The sequence below is a fragment of the Gopherus evgoodei genome, chromosome 12 (genome assembly GCF_007399415.2).
Source record: "Gopherus evgoodei ecotype Sinaloan lineage chromosome 12, rGopEvg1_v1.p, whole genome shotgun sequence".
Taxonomy (NCBI): domain Eukaryota; kingdom Metazoa; phylum Chordata; order Testudines; family Testudinidae; genus Gopherus; species Gopherus evgoodei.
This window is the reverse complement of record NC_044333.1, coordinates 10,214,394-10,226,949: the sequence shown is the minus strand read 5'-3', so window position 1 is coordinate 10,226,949 and position 12,556 is coordinate 10,214,394.

The following is a 12,556-nucleotide window of genomic DNA, read 5'->3' as shown; positions in this document are numbered from 1 at the left end:
AAGTCTAGAATCTTGGCAGTTCAGGATCTTGAGAGGATCAGTCTTCTTCCAATGGGTGGTGATCCCAAAGTGGCACATGCTGTGGTCTGTGTACGTGGATATTATAGGGGATAATTCTCCCTTACTCCACTTTACAACAATTCCTTTCAGAGCTGTGGGCAAAGTAAGGATGCAATATATCCTAGATATGGGCGACCTGGTACAATCTTATACTAATGACTAACTTCTGGCCTGGGGGTAGTCCACTCTCTGGGTAAAATTTCATCAGCCCTCATCTGCATAAAAATTCAGTCTGTGATTGAGGCAAGGCCTTAATTATATCAGAAGTCAGGCCCTATATTCCATCGATGCACTTTGGTGTCTCCTGTTCTCTGCCTTTGGTTTTGTCTTCTGATGGCTGTAATACAGTGGAACCTCAGAGTTACAAACTGACCAGTCAACCACACACCTCATTTGGAACTGGAAGTACACAATCTGACAGCAGAAAAGACACCCTCCCAACCCCCTAATAAAAAAAAATACAGTACTCTGTGAAATATAAACTATTACAAAAAAGAGAATTTCTTTTAGGAAAAAGATTTGACAAGGTAAGGAAACTGTTTCTGTGCTTGTTTTGTCTAAATTAAGGTGGTTAAAAGTAGCATTTTTCTTCAACGTAATAAAGTTTTTCAGTGCTGAATTAAATCAATGTTCATTTGCAAACTTTTGAAAGAACAATCATAACGTTTTGTTCAGAGTTACAACCTCCATTCCCAAGGAGTTTGTAGGTCTGAGGTTCTACTGCGCTTTGATCTAATTCTGGTTGTTGGACTTGGTGGGGGTGGGGAGTAGGTGAGAGTGCTTAAAATGGTCTGAAAAAAATATAGGGTGGTTCTATCATAGTCTGGGAGTAGCAGCTTTGGCAAAGCAATGCTTAAAGTTCACATTTTACTGACCCCACTTGAGCCAAAACAAATTGAAAATTTTATTGTCTGGGTCTCTGACTCCTGGTGGCCCCAGCCCCCATTTTAAGTACTGGTTGTTGGGTGCTGTTTGGTGGTGTCCTGTAATACACAGGAGACTGGGCTGGATGATTTGGTGGTCCCTTCTGGCCTCAGACTCTATGGCTTCATCTCAAAGCAAAAAGCTGCTTAGAATTGATGTTAAAGTGCTATCTTAAATAAGGCCATTCAAATTTGAGTGGGCTATTTCTCTCTCTCACACCCCCACCCACGCACCCCAGCTCACTCTGGAATGAGGGGTTGTGTGGTGGGGTTTACAAACCTGCAAAAAGTAGAAACTAGGTTAAATTACAAAGGAGGAATATAAACAAATAACACAAGTATGTAGGGACAAAATTAGAAAAGCCATGGCACAAAATGAGCTCAAACTAGCTAGAGACATAAAAGGTAACAAGAAAACATTCTATAAATACATTAGAAGCAAGAGGAAGACCAAGGACAGGGTAGGCCAGTTACTTAATGGGGAACAATAACAGAATGTGGAAATGGCAGAAGTGCTTAATGACTTCTTTGGTTTGGTTGTCACCAAGAAGATTGGTGGTGATTGGATGTCTAAAATAGTGAATGCCAGTGAAAATGAGGTAGGATCAGAGGCTAAAATAGGGAAAGAACAAGTTAAAAATTACTTGTCTACACTGGCACTTTACTGTGCTACAACTTTCTCAGGAGAGTGTTTTTTCACACCCCTGAGTGAGTGCTGCAGGTTTCAGCGCTGTAAAGTGCCAGTGTAGACAGTGCACCAGAGCTGTCCCTCGCGGAGGTGGTTTTGTTTTTTGTATTTTTTTTTTTTTTAGATTGCTGGGAGAGTGCTCTCTCCCAGCACTCTGCTGCAACTACACAAGCCATGTTAAAGCGCTGCCAGTGAAGATGTGCCCTTAGTCAAGTTAGATGTTTTCAAGTCACCAGGGCCTGATGAAATGCATCCTAGAATATTGAAGGAGCTGACTGAGGAGATATCTGAGCTGTTAGCGATTATCTTGGAAAAGTCATATTTGGAAGATGGGAGAGATTACAGAAGACTGGAAAAGGGAAAATATAATGCCAATCTATAAAGAGAGAGAAATAAGGACAACCCGTGGAATTCCAGACCAGTCAGCTTAACTTCTGTACCTGGAAAGATAATGGAGTAAATAATTAAGCAATCAATTTGCAAACGTCTAGAAGATAATAAGGGGATAAGTAACAGTCAGCATGGATTTGTTCTTGACAAATGGTATCAAACCCACCTGATAGCTTTCTTTGACGGGGTAACAAGCCTTGTGGATGGAGGGAAGCGGTAGACATGGTATATCTTGACTTTAGTAAACCTTTTGATACTGTGACCTTCTCATAAACAGCCTAGGGAAATGCAACCTAGATGGAGCTGCTATAAGGTGGGTGCATAGCTAGCTGGAAAACTACTGTCTGGGAATAGTTATTAGTGGTTCACAGTCATGTTGGAAGGGCATAATGAATGGGGTCTGGCAGAGCTCTGTTCTAGGTCCGGTTCTGTTCAATATCTTCAGTGATTTTGATAATGGCATAGAGAGTGCACTTATAAAGTTTGTGGATGATACTAAGCTGTGAGGGGTTGAAAGTGCTTTGGGAGATAGGATTATAATTCAAAATGATCTGGACAAACTGGAGAAATGGTCAGAAGTAGTAAACAGGATGAAATTCAATAAGGACAAATGCACTTAGAAAGGAACAATCAGTTGCACACATACAAAATGGGAAATGACTGCCTAGGAAGGAGTACTGCTGAGAGGGATCTGGGGATCATAGTGGATCACAAGCTAAATATGAGTCAACAGTGTAACACTGTTGCAAAAAAAGCAAACATCATTCTGAGATGTATTAGCAGGAGTGTAGTAAGCAAGACACGAGAAGTCATTCTTCCACTCTACTCTGCACTGATTAGGCCTCCACTGGAGTATTGTGTCCAGTTCTGGGCACCACATTTCAGGAAAGATGTGGACAAATTGGAAAAAGTCCCAGAGAAGAGCAATAAAAATGATTAAAGGTCTAGAAAACATGACCTATGAGGGAAGATTGAAAACAACTGGGTTAGTTTAGTCTGGCAAAGAGAAGACTGAGAGAGGACATAAGTTTTCAAGTACATAAAAGGTTATTACAAGACGGAGGGAGAATAATTGTTCTTGTTAACCTCTGAGGATAGGACAAGAAGCAATGGGCTTACATTGCAGCAAGGGAGGTTTAGGCTGGACATTAGGAAAAACTTCCTAATTTTCAGGGTGGTTAAACACTGAAATAAATTGACCAGGGAAGATGTGGAATCTCCATCATTGGAGATTTTTAAGATCAGGTTAGACAAACACCTGTCAGGGATGGTTTAGATAATACTTAGTCCTGCCATGAGTGCAGGAGACCAGAGTAGATGACCTCTCGAGGTCCCTTCCAGTCCTATGATTCTATGAAACCCCACACTGGGCAACACCAGGTTCAAGAGCTGGTGTGGGATCAGTTGGCCGTATCCTATCTCACCTGTGTGTGATGTCAGCCTGGAGGGAGGAGCTTAAAAAGGGAAATAAAGAGCACCATCGGTGGTAGACCAGAGAGAGAAAAGCAGCCCTCCAGTTTTTGGAGAGAGGACTGTCTGAAGGCAAGAACTCCTTGGATGATCACTGCCTGATGGTCCCTTCATGAAGGAAGGGAGGGCCTGATTCCGATCCACCTTTGATGGCATTATTTCTCCATATTAGCCTGTGAGCCAATTGTGGACACAGCTTAACAGAAGCTCTCTTTTAAAAAAAGGTTCTTGTCCCACCTGTGGGACAACTTATTTGTGTGAAGTTCTTTTAGTTAGTTGACAACCCTGGAAGGGGTGGACTGAGTCTCTAACAACTGGGCTGGTGTGGTTGAACACCCAAACGTGACAGAGTAGAGGCCTTGTGAGTGAAGGAGCTCTGCCCAGGGTCTAGGGGTACTCAGGGAAAGGAATCCAGTGACAGATTGCTTCTGAATTCTCTCTATATGTTTCCAGTGATAAATGGATTTTAAAATGTTAAGTATCTTTGGCTAGGCTTATCTTAGTTATGCATACCAGAAAGCTTGCAAAATTGACCTGCAAATACATAAAAATAGGTCGTCTTAAGGGAGTTCAGGTTGGGCCAGGAGTATTGTGAATAATTTTTCTTGCAATCTTTTTGTACTCTCAAAGCCACAATTTAGAAAACATGAAGGGAAGGGGAATAAGAACTTTTTTTTTGGAACCTCCATAGTCTATTTTGAGTTCAGATCAGGTTTCAAGTAGGAGTTGAGGAGTACTCTTTTTATTGCAACACATTTCCAGTAAACTTTAAAATGTATCCAATTCTGCAATACCATGTCAAACTGTACTTGTTCCTTCGCAAGAGAAGTTGGGATTGATATTGACGTTTTCAAGACAAGGCATGAGAGGAACAGCATGAGGAAAACTTTGGTGAGCTGCTTGTGTGTGTTTTTGAAAAGACAATCTTGTTTTATTTCTAGAGATAGTAAATATATATCACACACACAGTCTGCCTGCAGTCTTCCTGTTTTTCCTCAGTTATGCAACATAATGATGAATACTACTTAACCTTGTGTTCTTTATAGTTTGATATGTTCAAAATTTGGTATTTGAGTAAAATTCTAGCCCTTGTGTATGGTGGTTATACTAATGCGACCAGTCGTGACATTATATTAACCCAGGAACTTAATAGAATTTGAATCTGAATCTTTAAGCAAACAAACAAAATCTTAGCTATAGGCTGTATAAAGAATATGGCCCCAATCCTACACACACTTGTGCAGTTGCTTAACTTTATCGATGTGAGCAGTTCCATGGACATTTGCTAGACTGTTCGTGAAAACAGAATAAAACATACAGCTAAGTGTTTGCAGGCTCTGGCCCTGTATAGCTGATTACTAATCTCACTGTGTTGACAAATGGATCTCTGAAGCAAGAGAGAAAAAAGACCTCTTAAATGATAAAATGTCTGTCTTCTAGAAAATGAGGATTTTTTAAATGTCACATAACCATTTAAGTTTAGATTTTGGTTTTATTGCATTCTGTTTTCTCAACTTCTTTATTTTGCAAGGATCAACAGAGCAATTCATATTAAAGATATGTGCTAAATAACATTGAGTAACATGCAAGGAATTCCAATGATATAACAAACAATAGGTCTGCTCCTTCTCCCATTGAAAGGAGTGGCAAAAATCCCATGGACTTCAGCTGCTGCAAGATTGGACTCAAAATCTTGCTGCTTATGAAATCAATACAGGACTCATACCAGTATGGGACCGTGAATCACAGTCTTATGTAGAAGTCCGTCATACAAAAGCAGTCTCTGCCTTAAAGAGTACAACATAGGTTTTCAAACTTTTTGAGCTGAGCTCCTACTTTGAGCTACAATTTTTGGTTGCACCCCTGCTTCCCTAGCCCAGACAAAAATAGACCCATGCAAAAGTCTGCTTGATAGCCTGCTCATAAACCTACCAGAGACCTTAACACACTTTTTAATTCAATTACCTACATCTGTTACTCCTGGGGGAAATCTGGGAGCAGTATTTAAAAATTCGGCATATTTTATTTATCAGAACAACACAATGTAATCACGCCAGTTTGTTATTTTGGTAATTTATTTCATAATACCTGTCAGCAAGTAGGTCTGTAACATTACAGACAACAAAGAAAGATTCAGGAAATGTTTTTTGACAAATAGATTCCTTACTAGGCATATTAATACAGAACATTGAGTAATTTATTTCAACTACAATACAGAATCATATTGTCCGCATGCCTCAGAAGCAGTGCAAAGGCTTGGGGGAGTCCGGGGCAATGCAGGAGCTGAGCTAGAGAGAAGTAATTGCTGGGAAGGAGCCTAGGAGTGAACCTCTGGAGGGTTGTTGGTTGTGCATGGGGAAAATCATGGAAGGGTTTTTTTTGGGGGAGGGATTGTTAGGGATTTGGGATACTCCCCCATACAGATCCTGGCTGACCCCTAGCCTCTCCCATTCAGTCAGGCACATCTGCCCCTGTCTCTGTGTCCCTGCCCCCTTCACTCAGCCAGTTTTCCCATGTCCCCATGTGGTCCTGCACCCTCCACTCAACTGCCCCATCTCCATCTGGCCCTAACCCCCACTTGGCCACCCATGTGGCCCTGCACCTCCCACTCACTGCTGGTGCCACAGCAGCTCCTGGTGGGTGAAAGGCATAACTGCAGAGCCTCTTCAGCAGAATGTATTTTCTGCAGAGAAAAAACAATCTGCGGGACACATTAATTCTGCACATGCAGTGTTGGTGCAGAATTCCCCTAGGAGTAACCTGCAAGTTTCAAATACACAGATACTTACCAATGGTACAGCCAAGGTACCAAAGGTTCAGCAGCAGGCTGCTTGTATGTTGCAGCCAGGCTGCATTGCTAGGGCAGGGCCAATATCTGCCCCTCTGCACCTCCCCGCTTGGGGGAAGGTGCATGCGACAGTCTCTGGGGCTGGAGCCAGTGCTGGGTGTGGAGGCTGCCAGGAGTGGAAATCAGTGCAGCCACAGTGGATGTTGACACTGACCCACAGACTAGGTGACCTGCTGAGGTGAGTCTGAGTGAAGGTGGTGCTCCCTCCCTGCCCCCTATGTGGGGGAGAGGGGGGCTGGCCTGGGCCCTGACATTCAGGGCTAGCACAAACTGCCTGTGTCAGATCTTCTTTCCCACTTTGAACTTTAGCTGTTTTCTAAGTTCTGGGAACATCCAGAAAGTGGGGACCTGCCTGTTCCCTTCTAAGCTTAATTCCTATCTTAGATCATATTACGCTGCCACCAACCCAAAATATAGTGTTTGGGTACACTCCCTGTCCCCCAAAACCTTCCCTGGGGAACCCAAGACCCAAACCCCTTGGGTCTTAAAACAAAGGGAAATCAATCATTCCTCTCTCCTTCCTTCCTCCCAGATTTTCCCCTCCCTGGGTTACACTGGGAGATCACTGTGATTCAAACTCATTGAATCTTAAAGCAGAGAGGAAATTCACCTTCCCCCCCTTCTCTCCCCCTCCCAACTCCTTGGATCCTAACACAGAGAGAAATTAACCTTTCCCTCCCCGTTCTCTCCTTTCTCCCACCAATTCCCTGGTGAGTTCAGACCCAGTCCCCTTGGGTCTTACACAAGAATAAAAAAATCAGTCAGGTTCTTAAAACAAAAGCTTTTAATTAAAGCAAGAAAAAAATAAAAATTATCTCTGTAAAATCAAGATGGAAAAATGTTTACAGGGTCTTCAGCTATATAGACTAGAGGGATAAAATACAAGTTACAGCAAATGGAGGTAAAATCCTTCCAGCAAAATACACATTTGCAATAAAGAAAACAAACAAATGCCTTATCTGCCTTCTATCTAGTACTCACAGTATTGAATAGAAGAGACTTTTTCAGAAAGATTGGAGAGCCTGTATACATGTCTGGTCCCTCTCAGACCCCAGAGAGAACAGAGAACAAAGAAAACAGCACAAAATAAAGATTTCCCTCCACCCAGATTTGAAAATATCTTGTCTCCCGATTGGTTCTTTGGTCAGGTGTCAGCCAGGTTCACTGAGCTTGTTAACCCTTTACAGGTAAAAGAGACATTAACCCTTAACTATCTGTTTATGACAGCCTGGCATTGCTGTTTGCTTCCCTGATCGTTCCTCCACGTGCCCTAGGGAGGCGCACACCATAGCTTTAAATCCCCTGCTTAGTGAATCGGAGAAAAGTCAGAGAAACCAAGTCATGACTTCAGTTGTTTCTTGGTGAAACCCGGTGAAGTCCATTTTTTTCATTTAAATAATATGCCTTTTAAAATGGCTGTGCATGAAACAAGTTTCTAGAACTTATTCTTAGTTATATGGCCCATATCATGTATAGTGCGCTTTAGACAGTGATGACACTAAATCTGTGGGCAAAGGAAATTGTTTATGATCGTCTACGGTAAGTGTGATATTGCCAAACAAGTTAAAGAGCATCTCAAACACATGATTTAGTTCTAGAGATTGAGATCATCCTTGAATGGCTACAGTTATCACCAGACCAGGTTTCATTAGGTGACCTATTTCATTTTCTTTTTTAAATTACATCTCTATGGTTTTGAATGCCTTCCATTGCCTTGTGATCATGTTATCAGACAAGAAATGCCACTCATGTTCTCTGTGGCCACAGGTCTGCTCCTAAAACACTTCCTTGTTTTAGTGCTTGGAAGAGCTGGTCAGTTTTCCTTTCCTTTTTTTTTTGTTTTTTTTGTCAAAATAATTTTTGATGAAAATGGCTTTTTAACTAACATGGAAAATTTCACAGCAAGTTTATTTTAATCCTAACTTCCCTTTTTAAATGAAAAATAGGAAATCTGAAAAGTTTGGTGGGTTCACTTTTGCTCTTGAAAACAGGGCAGAGAATTGTTGTTTTGGGCTTAACCTAAACAATAAAGGGAAACATTTCAAACTAAATGAGATGTTTTTCCTCAAAACTTTTAATAGAATTTTTTTTTTAACCTGGTAGTGCTCTGCTTGATATCGTGTTCATATTCCAGGTTCATTCATTTATCCTCCCACAGGAAAGCAAGCAAAACACTCAGAATAGGCCATAAGTGGAACTTTATCATACCATAGGCATTGAGCTGACTCTCTGCCCTGGAGTGAATGTCACACTCCATGTTGAGCCAGCCTGAAACAGCCTATCTCAGCTCATTTCCCATCCTCCATCAGTCTAGCCTGATTCCTCTCACCCATTTTGTAGAGATAAGGCTAAAGAATGTCACATGTGCTGAGTCTCAAAACAAGGAGGGCTGGATGTAATTTAGGAGAGGCACAGAAAATGAAACCAAGGTACTATCTTTTCGCGATCTGTATATGTAGTGAGACAGTCCCTAAAATTAAGTTCAGACTTGGTCTCAGTTCTCCCATATACTCTATCCTGAACCTCAAATGTTAATACTCGTATTGCTTAGACAAAGTAATGCTATGTCTGTAGCCCTGTTCTTCCTAATATGATGGTTGTCTGGTGTTTCTTTTTCTTGATACCAAACACTTGGATTAACCTTAATCTGTCAGTCATTAGCAAATATTAGTAAGTCATCTTTGACATTTGGTCTAACTGAAACTGTAGGCTTTGCCTGTTGGAAGTTATTAATTAAATAAAACTCCCTGCTGTGTGGAAGGGGGAAAAAGTATAATTCAAAAGGGGAGATGAAAGTTGCCTTCTCAGTGTTTCATGCTGAAACGCAGGCATTTCTTCTGATCTCTGTCTCAGACCTTTCTCTCTTCAGAAGGCATTAGATTCTTCAGATAACCTGTTATTTCCAATTAGAAGTAAGTGCCCTTTGCAATCTTTTGGTATCTGCATAACTTACCCAGGTAACAGCTACCTTGGAAAGTGCAGGGCTTGAACTGAAGGAAACCATTTACTACAGTTCTTTCCAAGTGAAAAATATTTAACTTCTCCTTTTGTAGTAGCTGAGGCAGCATTCGATTCATGCTAGAGTGGTCCCGAGTGCTGCTCTGTCACTTTTTTGGGGAACCAGAATGATATTCTAGTACTTCTGAGAACTGTGAAGGTGTCCCAGCATGTCTTTTTTTTTTTAGGGCTACAGCACTGAGCCTGGGTAACATGTGAGTTTATAATAACATGTGTAGAGTGCTGTAGAATACAGTGGGGTTTTCAATCTTTAGTATTTATATGCCCCCAATACCATACTACCTGAGTGTGTTTACCCTCAGAGCACCTCTGTGAGGTAAGACAGTGCTATTATCCCCCTTGTAGAGATGGGGTAACTGAGGTGCTGAAAGGCTAAGGGACTTGCCCTAGGGTCACAGAAGAAGTCTGAGGGAGGGATGAATTTTGTGCTGCTAACTACCTCATGTAGGCAGAGTGCTGAAGATTCCACCGGGATGTGCTCTCTGCAGGGTATGGGTTGAATGTGCTAGTTCTGGGGTGGTGCAGCAGCATCCATGCTCTGGGACAAAGCTGCTGTTGGGATGATAGTGCCTCTTTCCTAGGCACTTAGGGAAATGAGAGACTTACTTCCTGTTACCTCCAGACGCAGTGCAGAGAAAGGAGAGTGCATTCATTTAACGTTGCTACCACTCAGTAATACCACTGAGAGAGATCCCCCTCAGGGACTGGGCATGGTGGTTTAGAGTTGTCTTGGGGACTAGGAGAGAAGTGTTGAGTTTCTCCTGGTAGCAATTCTAGTCTAGCCAATGAAGCTAAGAGCTGGCACATGAGGGAGAGTGCCCAGGGAGTGAAGATTCCATGTGTGCTTGTCCCTTTTTGGTATGTGGTTGGAAAGAAGAAAACAGGAGCTCTGGTTGCCCGGGTATCAGGCATGACTGCAGCTATTGAGGATGGATGGTGGAAGATTTTCCACAGAAAAAACCTTGCGTGAATGGCCTCACATCTGGTGAAAAAATTGTCTGCTGGTTGCAGATTACAGACACACAATTTGAAGTGGAAACATTTTCTCGAGGATTTTAGGGAAAGCAGGTAAAATTGGGCTCATAATGGGAAAACATGTCTGTCTTAATTACAGAGGGACTTCAACCTCTCTAAGGCTTTAGAAAGTCAGTCTGTCCTTGCTTTGCCCTATTGAGTATTTTAGGGCTTCTCTTTTTCAGGATTTATTAATTTAATTTTTCAGTGTTTATTTTTAGCAATTTGAGTTTTTATGTAGCTGTAAAATCAGGGTTTTCAAGGGCTTTCTTGTATATACTGTACTGAGTCAAGTATATATTATATACATTAATCATGGTAGTGCATCCTGTAATGAGTAATCTCTTTGTAAGGTTCTCTTGTGCACTTTGACATAGTACTGTTTCAAACAGCACTACATTAAAGTGCACTAAGGAACCTTTAGTGCACACCAGCAGGCTTTACACAGACAATTAATATGCAGCACTTTAGTGTGCTTTAGAAATCTCCCCCCTGTAGTCCACATTGCTGCTCCGGTGGACAAGCCGTTAGACATTCCTGGTGTTTTTGTTTGTGCTTATACAATAAACACTGGTTTCTTTTTTGTAGGGGCTTTTTATCAGTGTTTATCACTTAAAACCTGAAATCAGAAGCCCTATGTATTTGCAATGGTCTGAGATCAGCATGTGATATTTCAGATTATACCGTGTGTGTGCCTGGTTAGTGCAATAATAGGGAAGTTCAATATAGCATGTCAGTGAACTGAAAGTGGAGCCAAAACTGTAGCTTTCAAGTGTCTTTTTGCTGGTCTGCACCCCTCTCACCAACATCCAGTATTTCAGGGTCTTGCTAGCTAAGGAACATGAAAAACAAAATAGCAGTTGATCAATCGGCAGACCTAAGATACTTGTAGGAGCACAGCAGGCATAGCTATATTTTTGCTTTTGCTGCTTTTGGTTTACTGTGGGTCCTGTGGTCTCATAATTGATTGCAATAACTTAGAGGATGCTGCAGGAGGGGAATAGCTATTAAAAACCTCCATGAGGACTCTAGAGTTGGCTGGCGTAAGAGCAGGTCGATCAGGCTGAAATCAGTTCTGTGCATTGTGCTGGTTCTGCCTAGGTCTATAATTAACGTTTGCTAATTTCATTGAAATGTATGCTGGCTACAGGAGGCTGGTCTGTTGGAAGATTTTACCCTGCTTTTTATTCTATTTTATTTCCAATTAAGTGGTACTCTCCATCCATTAAGCTTTCAAAGCAAGCGGCAGCTGTCAATAATATTGCTCTCTGCTCCTTTGGTGAAAAAACAAAAAGTGTATCAGGTACCCCTCCCCTGCGTATTGGGTTCTCAAGAGAAAATAAACTGCTTTCTTGTTAAAGTGCCAGGTACTGTAAAGCAGGCAAAATGCACTGTCAGGTGCATTATGGTAGGCACATCAGATATTTGCTGTGAGATCAGATAATTATTGAAACATCAAGGTAATGCTTCTATAACAAAGATATTTGTGTAGGATGCATCAGCAATGAAACAGTTAATAGGTAGGGATGAGGGCAGTTTGTGTTAGAGTTCATTGGCCATTTTGTATTCTTCTATATTCTTCTTCTGACAACAGCAGGAAGGAACAAGAGCTCACTGCCTAACGTTCCAAAGAGTATGCGAATGTAGCCACATACTGTACCCATGTCGACTTTTATGGGAGCTGTTTGGCTAACTATCCTGCAACCCATTGGAAAAATGTAGTTGTCTAGTGTCTAATTTCACTTTGAATTCCCTGCCTTTTGCCATTTAGCCATTGGTTATATGTATTTTATTTCCCTCCATAATTTAACGCTCCAATTAGCACTGTATGTGAAAGACATTGACCTACAGCTAAATTTAACTGCCCTGTGGAAATTGCCAATGTTTTTCTAATGTCACTTCTTATCATTGAAATATTTTTTCTAACATATTATGTTGGAAGTGTTATTTTTCCACATGTTGAATACAGAGCCCAAAGTTTCCCATGTGAATACTGATAACAAATGGCTAGGAAAAGGCACAGAAAAACATTATTTGTAAATTTATTCATTGTGCAATTTGAATAATAAGTAAATGGGAAAGCATCATAAGCTGGCAATGGAAAATAGGATAATGAATTGACTGAATTATTCACACATGTATTTA